The sequence below is a fragment of the Loxodonta africana genome, chromosome 10, assembly GCF_030014295.1.
Source record: "Loxodonta africana isolate mLoxAfr1 chromosome 10, mLoxAfr1.hap2, whole genome shotgun sequence".
Lineage (NCBI taxonomy): Eukaryota > Metazoa > Chordata > Mammalia > Proboscidea > Elephantidae > Loxodonta > Loxodonta africana.
This window is the reverse complement of record NC_087351.1, coordinates 27,318,127-27,339,800: the sequence shown is the minus strand read 5'-3', so window position 1 is coordinate 27,339,800 and position 21,674 is coordinate 27,318,127. Positions and strand designations below refer to the sequence as shown.

General features: G+C 36.4%; 1 pseudogene; it reads left to right on the top strand.

Moving 5' to 3' along the window:
- Nucleotides 1-3,212: 3,212 nt before the first annotated feature.
- Nucleotides 3,213-7,056, top strand: LOC111753017 (olfactory receptor 4F21-like; annotated as a pseudogene).
- The last annotated feature ends 14,618 nt before the right edge of the window (nt 7,057-21,674 follow it).

The following is a 21,674-nucleotide window of genomic DNA, read 5'->3' as shown; positions in this document are numbered from 1 at the left end:
CACCAGAAGAAAACAAATAATAAAAATTAGAGCAGAATTAAATGAATTAGAGAACAGAAAAACAATTGAAAGAGTTAACAAGGGCAAAAGCTGGTTCTTTGAAAAAATTAAGAAAATTGATAAACCATTGGCCAGACTGACTAAAGAAATACAGGAAGGGAAACAAATAACCTGAATAAGAAATGAGATGGGCCATATCACAACAGACCCAACTGAAATTAAAAGAATCATATCAGATTACTACGAAAAATTGTACTCTAACAGAATTGAAAACCTAGAAAAAATGGATGAATTCCAAGAAACACACTACCTGCCTAAACTAACACAAAGAGAAATAGAACAGCTATATATACCCATAACAAAATAAAAGAGATTGAAAAGGTAATAAAAAAACTCTACCCCCCAAAAAGCCCTGGTCCTGACGGCTTCACTGCAGAGTTCTACCAAACTTTCAGGGAAAACTTAACACCACTACTACTAAAGGTATTTCAAAGGATAGAAAAGGATGCAATACTCCCTAAGTCGTTCTATGAAGCCAGCATATCCCTGATACCAAAACCAGCTAAAGACAACACAAAAAAAGATAATTACAGACCCATATCCCTCATGAACATAGATGCAAAAATCCTCAACAAAATTCTAGCTAATGCAATTCAATAACATATCGAAAAAATAATCCACCATGACCATGTGGTATTTATACCAGATATGCAAGGATGGTTCAATATTAGAAAAACAATAATGTAATCCACCATATAAACAAAACAAAAGAGAGGAACCACATGATTTTATCAATCGATGCAGAAAAGGCACATGATAAAGTCCAACACCCATTCATGATAAAAACTCTCAGCAAAATAGGATAGAAGGAAAATTCCTCAACATAGTAAAGGGCACTTATACAAAGCCAACGGCCAAAATCATCCTTAATGGAGAGATTCTAAAAACATTCCCCTTGAGAACGGGAACCAGACAAGGATGCCCATTATCACCACTCTTATTCAACATTGTGCTGGAGGTCCTAGCCAGAGCAATTGGGCTAGGTAAAGAAATAAAGGGCATCCAGACTGGTAAGGAAGAAGTAAAAGTATCTCTGTGTACAGATGACATGATCTTATACCCAGAAAACCCTAAAGAATCCTCAAAAAAAAAAAAAAAAAACGAACAACAACAACAAAAAAAACTACTGAAACTAATAGAAGAGTTCAGCAATCAGGTTACAAGATAAACACACAAAAATCAATTGGATTCCTCTACACCAACAAAAAGAACATCGAAGAAGAAATCACCAAATCAATACCATTTACAGTAGCCCCAAAGTAGATAAAATACTTAGGAATAAATCTAACCAGAGATGTAAAAGTCCTATACAAAGAAAACTACAAGGTACTACTGCAAGAAACCAAAATGGACATACGTAAGTGGAAAAACATACCTTACTCAGGGATAGGAAGATTTAACATTGTAAAAATGTCTGTTCTACCAAAAGCCATCTATATATACAACACAATTCCAATCCAAATTCCAACATTTTTTAATGAGATGGAGAAACAAATCACCAACTTCATATGGAAGGGAAAGAAGCCCTGGATAAGTAAAACATTACTGGAAAAGAAGAACAAAGTGGGAGGTCTCACTCTTACTGATTTTAGAACCTATTATACCACCACAGTAGTTAAAACAGCCTGGTACTGGTACAACAACAGACATATTGACCAATGGAACAGAATTGAGAATCCAGACATAAATACATCCACATATGAGCAATTGACATTTGACAAAGTCCAGTGTCACTGAATTGGGGAAAAGACAGTCTTTTTAACAAATGGTGCTGGCATAACTCGATATCCATCTGTAAAAAAATGAAATAAGACCTATACCTCACATCATGCACAAAAAGTAACTCAAAATGGATCACAGACCTGAAAATAAAATCTAAAACGATAAAGATTATGGAAGAAAAAATAGGGACAACATTAAGAGCCCTAATACATGGTATAAACAGTATACAAAACATTACTAAAAATGCTGAATAGAAACCAGATAACTGGGAGTTCCTAAAAATCAAGCACCTATGCTCATCCAAAGACTTCATCAAATGAGCAAAAAGACTACCTACTGACTGGAAAAAGTTTTCAGCTATGACATCTCCGACCAGTGCCTAATCTCTAAAATTTGCATGATTCTGCTAAAAATCAACCACATAAAGACAAATAACCCAATTAAAAAATGGGCAAAGGATATGAACAGGCACTTCACTAAAGAATACATTCACTCAGCTAACAGAGACATGAGGAAATGCTCTCGATCCTTAGCCGTTAGAGGAAGGCAAATCAAAACTACAGTGAGATTCCATCTCGCTCCAACAAGGCTGGCATTAATCTGAAAAACACAAAATAATAAATGTTGGAGAGGTTGTGGAGAGATTGGAACACTTATACACTGCTGGTGGCAATACAAAATGGTACAACTGCTTTGGAAATCAATTTGGCACTTCCTTAAAAAACTAGAAATAGAATTACCATATGATCCAGCAATCCTACTCCTTGGAATATATCCTAGAGACATAAGATCCTTTACACGAACAGATATATGCACACCCATGTTCATGGCAGCACTGTTTACAATAGCAAAAAGTTGGAAGCAACCAAGGTGCCCATGAATGGATGAATGGATAAATAAACTATGGTGTATTCAAACAATGGAATGCTACACATAGATAAAGAACAGTGTTGAATCCATGAAACATATCATAACATGGAGAAATCTGGAGGACATTATGCTGAGTGAAATCAATCAATTGCAAAAGGACAAATATTGTATAAGACCACTATTACAAGAACTGGAGAAACAGTTTAAGCAGAGAAGAAAATACTCTTTGATGGTTACGAGAGCAGTGAGGGCAGGAAGGAGGGAGGGGATATTTGCTAATTAGATAGTATATGAGTTTTATTTTAGGTGAAGGGAAAGACAATATGCAATAAAGGAGAGGTCAACATAAATGGACTAAACCAATAACAAGGAAGTTTTCTTAAAAAATTGAACGCTTCAAAGGCCAGTATAGCAGGGGTGGGGGTTTGAGAACCATGGTTTCAGGGGACTTCTAAGTCAACTGGCATAATAAAACCTATTAAGAAGACATTCTGCACCCCACTATGGAGAGTGGCATCAGCGGTCTTAAATGCTAACAAGTGGCCATCTAATATGCATCAATGGGTCTCAACCTACCTGGAATAAGGAAGAATCAAGAACATCAAAGGCACAAAATAATTATGAACCTAAGAGACAAAAGAGACTACATCAGCCTGAGACCAGAAGAGCTAGATGGTACCTAGCCACAACCGATGACTGTCCTGACAGGGAACTCAACAGAGAAACCCTGAGGGAGCAAGAGAGCAGTGGGATGCAGACCTCAAAATCATGTAAAAAGACCAGACTTAATGGTCAGTCTGGGACTGGAGGAACCCCGGAGGCCATGAACCCCAGACTTTCTGTTACCCCGGGGCAGGAATCATTCCCAAAGCCAACTCCTCAGACAGGGATTGGACTGCAATAGGGGATGGAAAATGAGACTGGTGAAGAATAAGCTTCTTGGATTAAGTAGACACATGAGACTATCTTGGCATCACCTGTCTGGAGAGGAGATGAGAGGGCAGAGGTGTCCAGAAGCTACCCAAATGTACATGAGGAGAGAGAGGGGAGGGAAGTCCTGTGCTCTCTCATCAGAGGGAGAGCAATTAGGAGTGTATAGCAAGGTGTATGTAAATTTTTGTATGAGAGACTGACCTGATTTGTAAACTTTCGCTTAGAGCACAATTAAAAAAAAAAAAAAGATGAGGACTGAGAATTGATGGTTGGATTTCTATATGGAGGTCATGGGGGACCTTGAAAATCAAGTTTTAGTGGGTTTCCTGGGAATAAATCTTAATCGGAGCAGGTTTTAGAGAAAACAGGAGAGGAATAGGAGAAAGAATAGAGCCAACTTTTTCAGGGGAGTTTGCTGCAAAGGACATCTGGGAAATGGAACAGTAACCAGAAAGGGAAGTTGGGTTAAGAGATTTTAATAAGTAGGAACACAGCCCATGAGGGTTGATAATAGAGAGGAAAATGGATGACATTGAACAGGGAGGGGAAAATGCTGCAATGATATTTGAGCACACAAGAAAGAAGGTTGTAATGCACAAGGGGAGGGTTTGGTTTTAGATTTCTTTGTTGCCTTTGTCTTAGAGGAGAAGAGAAAAGATTCCTGCTTTCTTAAACTAGAATTATGTATCCATTCTCAAAAATAATGTGCAGATAATTTTCTTTGTTGTTGTTGTGTTTGACTGATACTTCAGTTTGCCTCATAGAACGTGTTGGGCAATATTGTGCTTTTTTTTTGTCCTTTTGACACAATTTGTAGAAAGACTATGTAACCTTTAAAGAGGTATGGTGCAGAGAAGATTAAGAAAGAATTTTTTAGTCCTGAGTTCAAAGATGAAAGCATACTTTATTAGCTATATAATTTGGTTAAATAAATTGTTTGAAATAATGCGGTGATAACAATATTTACTCTGTAATGCTGTTCTGAGGATTGAATACAGATTTCCAAAATCACTTATTTTCATATTTTAAAATACTCAGACTTTTTAAATGAAAACTCATAAAATTCTACCTTCAAATTTCTTTTTCATACTTTTCCACATCTTTCACATTCTTAAGATGAGTATTTACTATTGAAATTATCATAAAATAATCAAAAATGAAAAATTTACGTTAAATTTACTGTGTGATGCATCTGCAGTCACCGTAAAATAAAGACTGAAAATAGTTCTAGAGAAAGGCAAAAAGCCTCTTTTTCTAAGAAAATTACAGGCCTCTCATTAACTCTCATTAACAGCTTCTCCACTTGGCTACCCTGGGAATACCAAAACCACTTTAGGTGGCAATTCCCCAGGCTAGGTAATCTTGCTCTGGCAATCCCAGATCTCTGCAGCATCATTTGGTCACTATTTTCTGGTGCTATAATTAGCTTCTGCTCTTGTTGCGGCATTGTTTTATACACCTATTTGCATGTATCTTTCATCATCCTTCATAGGATCCAGTTGATTATTTGGGGATCATACTCAGTCTTTAATGGTGCTGTTCTCTTAGTTCCCTTTGCAAAACAGGTAGGTGAGAGGAATAAAAACAGTAAAAAAAATAAAAAGAAAGAGCCACATTTTCTCTATTCTAAGGTAGAAGTGGTTTTGATGATGTGAGCTCTGCTCTGTTACAGCAGTCTCTTAGCTGGTCCTCCTTTCTTCCTTGTTATTTCCTTCCAATTATTTGTCACACTGACAGATGAATCCTCTTCCTGAGCTCTGGCCTCATTAATTCCTTGCTCCTAAGTCTTCATTTGCTCCCCTTTATTTGTTAATGATGCTCAGTCATCTTAGAGCCTAAGGTCAGGAACAACTAACCTCAACCTTCTTTCTCATCTTACTTTCCACTCTGAAACAATTTCTATTCTCCAGACAATCTGCCCTCTTCACCATTATCCCAGTATACCCTGAACTTGCCTGTCATTTCTCATGTTCTACCATTTGTTTGACATGATGCCTCAATCTCTATCTTTATGTATCGTAATATTTACTGTTGGCTAAAACTCTCTTCAAATGCCACCTTTTCTGCATTATCTTCCCTGATCACCAGACCTGCAGTTATCTGCACCCACTTAAGTAAAAAAATTTTTTTTTTACCCACTTAAAAAAAAAAATCAATGACACTCCTAGACATATATTGTACTATACCTGTTAGCTATTTACCTAGTTCGCGAGAAGTTTTGTCTAAATACCTAAGAGAGTAGACACTCAGTAAATAAATTTTAAATTAATAAAATAATTAAATGGAAAGGCAAGGTGGAATGGGAAAAAATAGAACTAGGAGTACCTTGGACTTGAGTTGCCATCTGCATCCATAACTGATTAATTGATGTGCATAATAAAGTATCTTTGTTTTTTTCCACTTGTCCAATGTTAGCAATAGCTGTGGCTAAAGAATGCTAAGTGGGTCTTGAAAATTGTAGTTTGGGATCAAAAGTCTTATTTTCTGAGAGGCTGGTATTTGTGGGCTTGCCTTCCCTGGGGACCTGTTCCACTACTTCCCCCAAGATGATTTATGACCTTTTCAGAAAGTGCAAAGTCATCTCCTTTGGAGGCTGCATTACTCAGGTCTTCTTCATCCATGTCATTGGTGGTGTGGAGATGGTGCTGCTCATAGCCATGGCTTTTGATAGATATGTGGCCATATGTAAACCTCTTCACCACCTCACCATCACGAGCCCATGGATATGCATTCTGTTTCTGGCTGCTGCCTGGGCCCTTGGTATTACTCACTGTTCCAACTGGCGTTTATAATTAATTTACCCTTTTGTGACCCTAATGTATTGGACAGTTTTTACTGCAACCTACCCAGGCTCCTCCGACTGGCCTGCAGAGATACCTATGGACTGCAGTTCATGGTCACTGTCAACAGTGGGTTCCTTTGTGTTGGATCTTTATTAATACTTGTTACCTCCTACATCTTCATTCTTTTCACTGTTTGGAAACATTCCTCAGGTGGTTTGTCCAAGGCCCTCTCCACTCTGTCAGTGCATATTACTGTGGTCTTTTTTTTCTTTGGTCCAACCATGTTTGTCTATACATGGCCACATCTCAATTCACAGATGGACGAATATCTTGCTCTCTCTGATGCAGTTATCACTCCTTTTCTAAATCCAGTCATCTACACATTCAGAAATAAAGAGATGAAGACACCAATGAAGAGAGTTTTCAGACCACTAGTGATTTTTAGAAAGATTTCATAGATAATATTATAAGGTAATTATCCCAAGCATTATTGACCTCAAGTTCTTATATCTGACATTTTAGATTAGCTGTTTTAATGCATAAACAACAAAATGGAGTATTACCACAGTCATTAAGAATGTTCTTCTTCCTGATGAAGAAGGAAGGATTTAGACAAAATGTTAATTCAAAGCTTATGTTAACTCAGCTGGGGTTGCACAAATAAGTACTAATTTTAGTCATTTCTCTCTAGCTGGTTTCTTTGCTGCCTTTTTTTCTCAAGGTAATCAGTTTATAATTGTGTTTTAAATTACCCATATATTTCTTCATAATCTGGTTCTATATGTAAACAAGATGCTAATTATTCACCTGCCACCATTTATCTATATTTTTGCCATTAATGGTATTTATTTTTTTTTAGTATATCTCATTCAAACTCTTCAGCCTATTAAAAGCCATCAGCTTTCTCTTTATGATTTGGAAGGCATAGTTATTTTGTCTCTCAGGAAATTTTTTCTGTTCAGATTGTTCTTCAAATAGTTAAAACAATCTGATTTCAGATGATACAAGCTTGAAATTTTACTATTCATCCAAAGGAGTGTTATCGTCTCCTGTTTCTTTGTGTTCTATTCCCTACCACTTGTCTCACTGCTTTTTCTCTTAGATATCTTCCCTCATTATCACTCGATGTTTTTCATAGTTGTTGATGTAACCCCTTTTGGGAAGAACTTTGAAAAGCCTAAATTAATGACAGCCACTGGTTTCCTTTTGTTCACATACATATGTATATAAATGAACTAGAAATTATTATTCCTTTCATTCAACTGTACCCTCTAATGATATTTTGTTTACTATGTATCTGGCATTGTGGTATTTCCTTGAAAAACACCTAAAATTTCCAAAATTTATGGCTGGGAAGAATTATAGTTGGAGAGATAAATGAATCAAACATTTGTAATACAAATGAAAATCATATATGAGATTATCAGTCCAGGCCAAAATGTTATAAGCCCATTACAGCCTATATTTCCCATTATAATTATATCTAAACACTCTGAAAAGAAATGATAAAACAACTATCTAACTATCTGAGGACAAGTAAAACAAAATTAATGAAAAGGTAGTGTTTAAAGAGAAGAATCAAATCGTGAAGATGCAACCCTCAGGAGGTTAGCTTCTTGGATTTTTCCCTCTTTTCTCTCCTGACTTTTACCTGCTGACAGGCCCCAGATGTAGAGCTACATTTGCCATAATAAAGGCAGAAAAAACTCCAAGAGAAAATGAAGCATTATGTCCACACAGCTGTGAAAACTGGCTTCTGCAAGCTGGAGGTTGTGTGGGGGGAATATTTTTGCTTTTTTACCATATCTTTTTTTCTCCCTGTCCTATTCTAGGGTAGCCTCAGTTGCAAAGCTGTGGCAGTGGAACATGCTAAACTCTGAGAGAAATTCCATTTTCCTGGACAAACATACTGGAAAGAATTTCTGTCATTCAGTGAGTGTGAAAGTAATTCTCATTTTTTTTTCCCCACTTTACCACATTGCTCCAAGGCCAGGGCCCAGTTATGAAGCCACAGCACAGCAGAATGTAGGCAGGTAAAACTCCCAGAGAAACTCCATTTGTGTGGCCAGAGGATGATGAAAAGGAGCCCCTGGAAGTTAAAGAGTGCATGAGGATTCTTGGTGATGACAGACTTTGAGAAAGGTATTTGTTTCTCCTTTGGTGTATGAATCCACAGATGTGTAAGACTGGTCTCTTAGCTGTTCATGCTTAAGACAGACTCAAAGCACCATAGTAAGACCTTTGTAACTGAACTATAGTATAAAATCCACTGCCCAAGTCCCAGACTAACCAACGTGTATCACATGAGTGGGATAGATTCAAAGTAGCATAGCCAAGGCTTTGAAACCAGAACCAACATCGAAACCACTACCAACAGAAAGTGCAACAGGACTTATGATCTACCTAACTGATTGCCTACTGAAACAAATGACAACAATAAAAGATTCTCCAGGAAATTTTGTCAGCACCCAGAGTCTCACAACATAATATATTCAAATTGTCCAAGATAAAATCTAAAATTACTTCACATGTAAACAATCATGAAAATGTGAACAAATCCCAAGGAAAATGATAATCAACAGATGACAATCCAGAGATGAATGAGATGCTGGAATTGTCAGAGAAATAATCCAAAGCAGCTAATATTACTATGATTCAGGAGCAAAGAGAAAGACAGTTTAAATTAAAAGAAACATAGATGTACTCAGCAGAGATACAGAAACTAGAAAAAGAATGACATGAAAATTCTAGAACTGAAAAATACAATATTTGAAATAAAAAAATTCACTGGATTGGTTCAATAGCAGATAGAGATGACAGAGAAAAGCAGCAGTGAACCTGAAGATATATCAATAGAAATTTTGCACTCTGAAGAACAGAGATTAAAAATATTCAATCCGAAGCACAGAGATCCAAAAGAAGCAAAAGGGACATGAGAAACAATATAAAAAGAACCAACATTCTTGTCATAAAGTTTCAGAGAGGGGAAAGAGATTGGTATAGAAAAGAATCTTTGAAGAAATACTAGTAAAAAAACTTTTCAAATTTATTGAAGGACATAAATTTAATGATTTAAGAAGCTCAGCAAAGCCATGTAGGATACATTCAAGGAATGTAATGGGATATGTTGCCCAGAATCATTGTAATAAATATTGAAAGATGCTGAGGAAAACAGACACACTACATATGGGTAATGATTATAAAATCAGCAGATTTCTCAGAAAAAAATATGGAGGCCAGAAGACGGGTAAACTGCAGAAATAATGAACAGGAATGGTAAGTCTATGGGTAAATATATAAGGACTATTCTCTTTCTGCCAAATGCTCTAAAATATTTTTGAATGTTAAAGGCAAAAATTATAACATTGTATCATGAGATTTTCAGATGTGGAATTTTCAGATCATGGAATTTATAAATGTAATACTTATGATGGCTGCTAAATAAAACACAGAGGGTAAGGAGAACTATATCATTGTAAAGTTTTTACATTTGTTTGAAATGGTAAAATATTAAATCTAAATAGGCTGTAAAAGGTTAAGTATGCATATTGTAATCCCTAGAGAACCACTAATACAGCAACAACAAAAGACAACAACAAAGACATATATCCAATAGTCAATAAAAAAATTTAAATCAAATTCTAAAATTTACTCGAATAATTTAAAGGAGGCAAGAAAGGGGAGAAAAGTGAAGTAAAAACAGAAGGGACAAACAGAAAATAAGTGGTAAAATGGAAGATCTAAATGTAACCATATTAATAACTGACCTAAACACAGCAATGAAAGAGAGGTTTTCATACTGAAATAAAAAAGACCCAATTATATTCTGTCTCCACGACACCCATTTTAAATGTAAACAAATAGGTAGGTTAAAAGTAAATGGAAAATATATCAAGTAAATGTTAATCAAAAGAAAATGGGAATGGTTGTATTAATATTAAACAAAGTAGACTTCAGAAAAAAGGTACTAGAGATAAAAATGGACATTACACATTTATAAATGGGTTGATTCACCAAAAAGACATAAAAATCATAAATATGTATGCTCTTAATTACAGAGATTCAAAACACATGAGACAAAAATTGATAGAACTAAAAAGAGGAATACACAAATACACATTTATACTCAGACACACCTCTCTATAACTGACAGAGCAAATATACAAAGAAATCAGTTAGGAGATGGAAGACCTAAATGACACTATCAGCCAACTTAATCTAAAAATCATTTATAGGATATTCCATTCAATAACTGCAGAGTGCAGTTTTTTTTTTTTTTTCCAAGTGCACATAGAACAATTCACCAAGATACACCACATTCTGGAGCATTTGACAAACCTTATCAAAATTAACTCATAGTGGCCCCAAATTAAAAAAAAAAAATTGAACTAATAAAAAAAATACATTCCTTGACAAAGCAGGATTAAACTAAAAATAAGGAATAGAAAGATATCTGGAAACTCTGCAAATATTTGAAGATTAAGCAACAAACTTCAAACAGCCCATGAGTCTAAAGGTAGTCATAAAGGAAATTACAATATATTTTGAGTTGAATAAAAGTAAAAATACAATATCAAAATTCACAGGATGCAACTAAAAGAATACTTAGAAGGGAGTTTATAATATTAAATGCTAACAGAAGGTAAGGAAGTTATTAAGTCAATATTCTTTCACCTTAAGAAATTAAAGAAAAAGAAAAGTAAATACAAACAAGCAGAAGAAAAGAAATAATGATAATAGCAAAAATTTGAAAATAGAAAAATCTATAAAGTAATAATGCTATGGTTTTTTGGAAGAGATGAATAAAATTGAGAAACCCATAACCAGAGTGACCAAGAAAAAAAGACAAGACTAAATTACCATTATCAGAAATGAAAGATGTGACTTCACTACACACTCTACATACATTAAGAATATAATAATGAAATGCTATAAGTAACTCGTGACCATAATTTTGACAAATTAATGTTCTAATTCCTAGGAAGACAAAAACTACCAAAGCTCACTTAAGAAGAAATAGGTAATTCAGATAGTCTTATATCTCTTATGGAAATCGAATTCTTAGTTATAAACCCATCCAACAAAGAAAACTCGAGGCCCAGATGATTTCATTGGCAAGGTCTACCAAGCATTTTGGCAAGAAATAACATCAACTTACCAATCTTTTTCAGAAAATAGGAAGGAAACACTTCTCAGTTCAAAATATGAGGCCAAAATTGCTCTGATATCAAAACTATACAAAGACATTTCAAAAACAGAAGCCTACAGGCCAATATCCATGATGACCACAAACTCAAAAATACTCAACAAAATACTATGAAATCAAATTCAAACATGCATAAAAAAGGATAAATGCATCACAGCAATGGGGGCATTATCCAAGGAATGCAAGGCTAGCTTAGTAGTTAAAAACAACTCAACAGACTAAAAACGTAATACCACATGATTGTCTTAATAGATGCAGAAAAAACATTTGACAAAATTTAGTATCTATTCATAATAAAAAACCCTCACCAAAAGGAACAGAAAAGAATTTCCTTAATCTGACCAAAGGCATCAATAAAAATCTACAGCTAACACCATATTCAATGGTGAAAGACTCAGTGCTTTTTCCCTAAGATTGAGAACAAGGCAGTGGACAAGAAGGGGAAAAATATCATGCCCACAATTTTACAGATGAGCAAACAACAAAGAACACACAGCCCGCCTGCTCAGACATAAGAAACAAAATAAAAAAGCAGGCTGAAACACAAAACTCTACAATCAAGAAACAAAGAAAATAACTACTGAATATCCTGAGAAAGCAAACAATACCAAAACATATTTTTTTTTTTTTTTAAAAAGGAGAGGACAGTTCCATTAAGTGTCTAAAATGAAACACCAGATGGCTTTGCAGTAGAAGAAAAGGCACTAGAATTACCTGACAGGCAATTCAAATCTCTAATATTCAGAGCCGTCCAAGAGTTGAGGCAAATAGCTGACAAAAATGAGAAAAAATGACAAATTCATGGAAAATACAGACAAAAATGGAAAAATTCAGGAAAATAATACAGAAGCAAAATATCAAAATAAATTCACAAGTAGAAATCATACAAAAACAACTAGAAATCCAAAAGATAAACAAGATATCAGAAATGGACAGTGCCATAGAAGGGCTGAGGAGCAGGTTTGAAACGATGGATGACAGGATCAGTGAAATTGAAGAAAAACACTTGAATACAACTCAGTTTGGGGAAAAATCAGAAGAAAGAAAGAAGAAAAATGAAGAAACCCTGAGAATTATGTGGGATACAATCAAAACAAAAAAATTTGCAAGGGATCGGAGTTCCAAAACGGGGGGAGAAAATGGAAAACACAGAGAGGATCAATGCAGAATTGCTGACAGAAAAGTTCTCTAATATCAAGAAAGATGAAAAGCTGACCATCCAAGAAGCTCAACAAACCCCATATAGGATAGATCCCTAAAGAAAATCACCAAGGTATATCATAATCACACTCACTAAAACCAAAGATGAAGAAAAAATCCTGCGAGCAGCTTGAGAAAAACAAAGTCACATACAGAGGAGAAACAATAAGACTAAACTCTGATTATTTAGCAGAAACCAGGCAGACAAGGGGCAATGGCATGACATATATAAAATCTTGAAAGAAAAAACTTGCCAGCCAAGAATAATATATACTGCAAAACTCTCATTCAAATATGATGGTGAAATTAGGACATTTCCAGATAAACAGAAATTAAGGGATCATGTAAAAACCAAATGAAAGTTACAAGAGCTATTAAAGGGAGTCCTCTGGTCTGAGAACAAACAATATCAGACCACAGCCTGAATCTAGGATGCAAGATTGTATCAGCCAGACACTAACCTAGGAAATGAACTATCAAGGACTATCCAAAACCAAAAGAATTACAACAGGGAACCAAGACGTTAATCTGTAAATGACAAAAACATCAGAACAATAAAAGAGGGAATAAACAGTGTAGGTATAGAACTTTCTAAAAGAAAGGAAGGCAAGGTGATACCAAATAATAATAGACTGGTTCAAACCTAGGAAGATAAGGGTAAATTTCAAGGTAACCACAAAGAAAGTTAGCAAGCCTACACATCAAAATAAAGAAGAAAAACATAAAGTCTCAGTAAAACAAAAGAAAAAAAATCCACAAACAAAAGGAATTCAGCACAGGAGAGTAACATGAACAAAGAAAATATCAGCACCATAAAATAAACAAACAAACAAAAACAGTACTACGTAATTACAGCAATAAACTCACACCTATCAATAATTACACTGAATGTAAATGGCCTAAATGTACCTGTAAAGAGACAGGGTCAGAACGGATTAAAAAAAAAAAAAAAAAAAAAACCAGGATCCATCCACATGCTATGTATAAGAGACACACCTTAGGAATAAAGATGTAAATTTATTAAAAATCAAAGGATGGAAAAAAAACATATCGAGCAAATAACTACCAAAAAGGAGCAGGAGTGGCAATACTAGTCTCAGATAAAATAGACTTAAAAACAAAATCCACTACAAAAGACAAAAAGGGCACTATATGATGATTGAAGGGACAATCCAGCATGAAGACTTAACCATAATAAATGTCTACGCACCCAATGACAGGGTTCCAAAATACATAAAACAAACTAACAGCAAGGAAAAGACAAATTGACAGTTCCACAATAATAGCAAGACTCTTCAACACACCACTCTGGGTAAAGGACAGAACATCTACAAAGAAACTCAACAAAGATACAGAAGAGCTAAAGGGCACAATCAGCCAACTTGACCTCATAGACATATACAGAGCACTCCACCCAACAGCTGCAAAATACACATTATTTTCCAATGCACATGGAACAGTCTCCAGAATAGACCATATCTTAGGCCACAGAGCAATCCTCAACAAAATCCAAAACACTGGGATAATACAAAGTATCTTCTCTGACCACAACACCATCAAAGTAGAAATTAACAACAGGAAGAGCAAGGAAAAAAAAAAAAATTACAAATAGAAACTGAATAACACCCTGCTTAAAAATCACTGGGTAATAGAAGAAATCAGAAATGGAATAAAAAAATTCCTAGAATCAAACAAGAATGAAAACACATCATACCAAAACCTTTCAGACACAGCAAAGGCAGTCCTCAGAAGTCAATTTATAGCAATAGATGCACATATCAAAAAAAGAAGAAAGGGATAAAATCAGAACATTAGCTTGAACAAATACAAAGAGAACAGTAAAAGGAGCCCGCAGGCACCAGAACAAAGGCAATAATAAAGATCAGAGCAGAAATACATGAAATAGAGAATAGAAAAGCAATAGAACGAATCAACAAAACCAGAAGTTAGTTCTTTGAAAGGATCAACAAAATTGACAAACCATTGGCCAAACTGACCAAAGAAAAACAGGAGAGGATGCAAATAACCCAAATAAACAAAATAGGGGACATTACAACAGACCCAACTGAAATAAAAAAGGATCATAACAGAGTATTATGAAAAACAATACTCCAACAAATTTGAAAACTTAGAGGAAATGGACAAATTTCTAGAAACACATTACCTACCCAAACTAACACAAAGTGATGTTGAAAATCTGAACAGACCCATAACAAGAGAAGAGATTGAAAAGGTAAACAAACAAACAAACAAAAAACTCCCAAGAAGCAAAAGCTCTGGCCCAGATGGCTTTCGGGGAGAATTCTCCCAAGCATTCAGAGAAGAGCTTACACCAGTACTACTCAAACTATTTCAGAGCATAGAAAAGGAACTGATACTTCCAAATTCATTCTATGAAGCCAGCATAACACTGATGCCAAAACCAGGCAAAAAAAACACAAAAAAAGAAAATTGCTGACCAATGTCTCTCATGAATATAGATGCAAAAATTCTCAGCAAACTTCTAGCCAATAGCATTAAGCATCATAGCAAAAAAATAATACACCATGACCAAGCAGGATTCATACCAGGCATGCAAGGATGGGTTAACATTAGAAAATCAATCAACGTAATCCACATCAAAACCAGGAAAAAAAAAAAAGAGTAACATAGTCATCTCAATCGATGCAGAAAGGCACTCATTCCTGATTAAAAACTCTCAATAAAACAGATATAGAAGAGAAATTTCTCAACATAATAAAGGGCATCTATGCAAAACCAACAGCCAACATCATTCTCAATGAAAAGAGGCTGAAAACATTCCCCTTGAGAACACAAACAAGACAAGGATACCCTTTATCAGCACTCCTATTTAACATTGTGTTGGAACTCCTAACTTGAGCAATAAGGCAAGAAACAGAAATAAAAGGCATCCAAATTGGTAATGAAGAAGTTAAACTGTCCCTATTTGCAGATGATATACTATGCATAGAAAACCCAAAGGATTCCATGAGAAAACTACTGGAACTAATAGAAAGGTTCAGCAGAGCACCAGGATACAAGATAAACATAAAAAATCAGTTGGATTCCTATACACCAATAAAGAGAATGATGAAAAGGACATCTGGAAAACAATACGATTTATAATAGCCCCTAAAAAATAAAATACTTAGGAATAAATCTAACCAGGGATGTAAAAGACCTATACAAAGAAAACTACAAAATACTACTGCAAGAAACCAAAAGAGATCTACATAAATGGAAAAACATACCATGCTCACGGATAGGTATACTCAACATTGTGAAAACGACAATTCTACCTAAAGCAGTACAAATACAATGCAATCCGGATCCAAATACCAACAACATTCTTTAAAGAGATGGAAAAAATTATCATTAACTTTATACAGAAAGGGAAGAAGCCCCAGATAAGTTAAGCACTATTAAAAAGGAGAATAAAGTAGGAGGACTGGCATTACCTGGCCTCAGAACCTACTCTACAGCTACAACAATCAAAACAGCCTGGTCCTGATACAATGACAAATACACGGACCAATGGAACAGAATTGAGAACCCAGATGTAAATCCATCCACCTGGGGTCACCTGATCTTCTACAGGGGCCCAAAGTCCACAAAATGGACTTTTTAAACAAATTGTGCTGACAAAACTGGATGTCCATTTGCAAAAAAATGAAACAGGACCCATACCTCACACCATATATAAAAACTGATTCAAACTGGATCAAAGACCTATATGTAAAGCCAAAAACTATGAAGTTCATAGAAGAAAAAATAGGATCAACACTAACTAGAGGCCCTAATACACAGCGTTAACAGGATATAAGCCACAACCAACAGCATGGACTGAGGGAACATCTAGCTCAATTGACATAACATAGTTTATAAAGAAAACATTCTTCATTCTACTTTGGTGAGTAGCATCTGGGATCTTAAAAGCTTGTGAGTGGCCATCTAGGATACTCCACTGGTCTCACTGTTTTGGGAGCAAGGAATAATGAAGAAAACTAAAGATACAAGGGAAAGATTAGTCCAAAGGACTAATGGACTACATCTACCGCGGCCTCCCCCAAACTGAGTCCAATAAAACTTGATGGTGCACGGCTACCACCACTGACTGCTCTGACAGGGATCAGAATACAAGGTACTGGACAGAGCTGGAGAAAAAATGTAGAACAAAACTCTAACTCAAAAGGAAAGACCAGACTTGCTGGCCTGATAAAGACTGGAGAAATGCTGAGGGTATGTTCCCCTGACACCCCTTCAGCTCAGTAATGAAGTCTCTCCTGAGGTTCATGCTTCGGCCAAAGATTGGAGAGGCCCATAGAAGAAAATGAGACTAAAGGGGCACACCAGCCCAGGGGCAAGGTCTAGAAGGCAGGAGGGGACAGCAAAGCTGGTAATAGGGAACCCAAGGTTGAGAAGGGAGAGTGTGGACATGTCATGGGGTTTTTAACCAATGTCCTAAAGCAATATGTATACTAACTCTTTAATGAGAAACTAGTTTGTCCTGTAAACCTTCATCTAAAGTATAAAAAAAATAAAAAAGAGGACATGGAATGAGGGATATCATTGTGGATGTCAGATGGATCTTGGCTAAAAGCAGAGAATACCAGAAAAATGTTCACTTGTGTTTTATTGACTATGTAAAGGCATTCTACTGTGTGGATCATAACAAATATTTAGTAACATTGTAAAAAATGAGAATTCCAGAAGACTTAATTGTGCTTATGTGGAACCTGTGCATAGACCAAGAGTCAGATGTTCCAACAGAACAAGGGGATACTGCATGGTTTAAAGTCAGGAAAGGTGTGTGTCATGGTTGTATCCTTTCACTACTCTTATTCAATCTGTATGGTGAACAAACAATCTGAGAAACTGGACTATATAAACAGGAACACAACATCGGGATTGGAGGAAGACTCACTAACATCCTGTAATATGCAGATAACCCAATTTTGCTTGCTGAAAGCAAAAAGGACTTGAAACACTTACCTATGAAGATCAAAGACTACAGCCTTCAGTATGGATTGCACCTCAACATAAAGATAACAAAAATTCTCACAACTGGTCTGATAAGCAACATCATGATAAACAGGAAAATACATTGAAGTTGTCAATGATTTAATTTTACTTTGGTCCACAGTCAATGCCCATGGAAGCAGCAGTCAAGGAATCAAAAGACGCATTGCATTGGCCAAATCTGCTGCAAAAGTTCTTTAAAGTTTTGAAAAGCAAAGATGTCATTTTGAAGACTAAGCTGCGCCTGACCCAAGCCACGATATTTTCAATGGCCTCATGCGCATGCAAAAGCTGGGCAATGAACAAGGAAGGCCAAAGAAGACTTGATGCCTTTATTTTATGGAATTGGTGAAGAACATTGAATATACCATGGACTAAAGAACCAACAATTCTGTGTTGGAAGAAATATAGCCTAAGTGCTCCTTGAAGCAAGGGTGGCGAGACTTCGTCTCACGTATTTTGGAAATGTCATCAGACATCATGCTTGGTAAGGACATCATGCTTGGTAAGGTAGAGGTCAGTGAAGAAGAGGAAGTCCCTTGATGAGACAGATTGATACAGTGCCTGCAATAACGGGTTCAAACATAGGAAAGATAGTGAGGATGACTCAGGACTGGACAGTGTTTCATTCTGTTGTACATAGGGTACCTATGAATCGGAATGACACGATGGCACCTAACAACCACTACAATAACAACAAACAACATAGAAACAATCAAATGATTAAATCGGGAAGTTTTGTTGCCTCTTGTCATTAAAAAAATTAAAGACGTATTTATTTTTATTCACCTTTAGATGCACCTGACCCAAGTCATGATATTTTTGATCACCTTATATACATGCGGAAACCCTGGAGGCATAGTGGTTAAGTGCTACGGCTGCTAACCAAAAGGTCAGCAGTTCGAACCCGCCAGGCGCTCCTTGGAAACTCTATGGGGCAGTTCTCATAGGGTCGCTATGAGTCGGAATCGACTCAACGGCAGTGGGTTGGTGGGTTATATACATGCCAAGCTGGATATTGAATAAGGAAGACTGAAGAAGAATTGATGCATTTTAATTATGGTGTTGGCAAAGAATATTGAATATACCGTGGAGTTCCAGAAGAACAAACTAATCTGTCTTGGAGGTAGTATAGCCAGTATGCTCCTTAGAAAAGAGGGTGAAACTTGTCTCACAGACTTTGGACATGTTATGAAGTGGGGCCAGTCCCTGGAGAAGGACATAACTCTTGGTAAAATAGAAGGTCAGTGAAAAAGAGGAAGACCCTAAATGAGATGAATTGACACAGTGGCTGCAATAATGGGCCAAACATGGCAAAGATTGTGAGGATGATGCAGGACTAGGCAATGTTTCATTCTTTTGTACTTAGGGTCGCTGTGAGTCGGAACAAACTCAACGGCACGGCACCTAAAGGCAACAACAGTCATTAAAAAATAAGGATGCAAGGTAGCTCTAGAAAATGGCAAAAGTTCTCTTTGTCCCAAGAAAATGACAAACCTCTGATTTCTCCTCGTTAATACAGCCTCTCCACTTTGGCTACCATGGGAAAACCAAAACCACAGTAGGAGATAGTCCCCCCAGGCCAAGTGATCTCACCCTGGCAATCCCAGATCTCTGCAGCATCACTTGGTCACTACCCTCTGGTAGTGCTGTAATTAGCTGCTGCTTTTTATTTGTGTATGATGATCCTGAATAGGATCCAGATGAGTTTTAGGGACCATATCTGAATCTTTAATGATGCTGTGCTCTTAGTTTCCTTGGCAAAACAGGTAGGAGGGGGGATAAAAATAAAGTCTGTAGTGAGTAAATCAGTGAGCCAATGCTTCTATGTTCTAGGCATGACAAAATTAAATTTTCCTAAAGTCAGTGTGATGTCACCCTTCTGTATGGCAGGCTGCTGTTGGCACTAGAGAAGGAAAACGGAATGGGAATTAGGCACTATGAAGGAGAGCCACTGCGTAGGAGCAGTTAAAGAGGTGGACAGAGAAAGAGAACATCTCAGCCTTCAAGGATGAGGCTAGAGCTGTAGAAGAATGCCGGGGAAGAATCAGCTTATCCTATGACTGCTCATTCTCCTTTCCAAGTTTTCCTAACTGCTTAGCTCTCGTTTGTTGGCCTTGTGTGCCTTCCTGTCTGGCCTGTGCTTTATGGACAGCCTGGCCATTTGCCGGTCTATCCTCCAAAGCCCAGAAACCTCTTTGTCCTTTGTTTCCTTCTGCCTTACCTGCATTCCACTTCCCAACTCCTGTCATCATCAGGGTTATAGTGCTTTTTGATTGCTTTCTGGTTTGCGGCTGTTGCTGTTGAGTGTCACAACAGAGTAGTATGTAGGTTCTCTGAAAACAATGTCATCCAACCTCTAATGGAGTTTATTAATTCATTAATTGACAACTCATTATTGTACCCATCATATTATTCATTTATTAATTAATCATTTGACACTTATAATGTGTGCCTACAAGGCCAACACTACACATTTACAAAATAGGAAATTTATGCAAATTTTACAGTAGCTCAATTTTCTTATATTCTTGTTTTACTCACTGTAACAAATTTTCTCTATTCCTTCCCTTTGCTCACTCTTATCTTTCGTTCCTGATATGTTCCTCTCCTTTGGCTCCTCTGGGTCACCACTGGTTGTCCTCCTACCTATGTTGTTGTTCTGCCTTATTTGTTGACCCCTTTGCCTCTTTTCACACTATCAACATGTATATTTTCCATGCTTGATCTCAGTCCTTTCCTTTTTTACTTCCATACCTTTTCCCTCAGAACTTAGTTTGCTCTTATATATTCAGCTATCACTTTTACATAGATAACTATCAAATTATATTTTGAATCAAGACTTCTCTCCGTATAACCTTGCCCATATTTCCACATGAACATCTCACTAGTATTTAACAATGTATTTACTTAAAATAAATATGGTCATCTATTTTCCCCACCCTTGAAAATTCTATGTCCTGATTTCTAAAAATGGATCCACCACTGTCCTATTTATTCATGCTAAAATCTTGGTGTCATCTTTGTCTTCACTCTCCTTCATGTTTACTCCAACTTTAATCAGCCACCAATTCCTTTGGTTTTTTCCTTCTCAACGTTCCTGTTTTCTGCATCTAAATTGTTATAGACTACACTCTGTGATTCCAGTGCATTTGTGTAGCTTCCCAGATCTGCTTTACTTCAGCATTCTTTTAAAAGAATTCCTTCTCTCCTTTGTGTCTTTCCTCCAGTTAATCCACTACACTTGCCGACTGAGCATCTTCCCTAATTAATGGCCTCATCATCGATTATTTGCATCCACCCCTTCACTGGCTCCCTAAGCTTACTTTACAATTTTTAAAGAGATTAGTTCCTAACAGCAGGCAAAAACTAATCTTGACCATCATTCTCCATTTATTTCCCTCTGCTCTCCAAAACAATTCCTATGCTATAGACGATCTGAATGCTTCACAATTAACCCAATGTACAGCCATCCCTTGGTGTTTGTGGGGATTGGTTCCAGGAACCCCTTGGATACCAAAGTTCGAGGATGATCAACTTCCTTATATAAAATAGTGTAGTATTTGCATACAACCTATGCACATCCTCCTGTGTACTTTAAATCATCTCTAAATTACTTATAACACCTAATATGATTAAATGTTATATACATAGTTGTTTTAAAGTACTGTATTGTTTAGGGAATAATGACAAGATTCAAGGCAAACAATGCTGAAATGAGTGCTGGAGAGATCCTAAGGATCTGTGAAACGGCAGGAGGCTACAGCAGGGTACGGCTGCCTACACATCATTTCATTAGCGTGGCTTCAGGATAGTGCTCAGCACGCAGAAATTCACGTTTAGCTTTAATGAACTTTTTTTTTTTAATTTTCAATCCACGG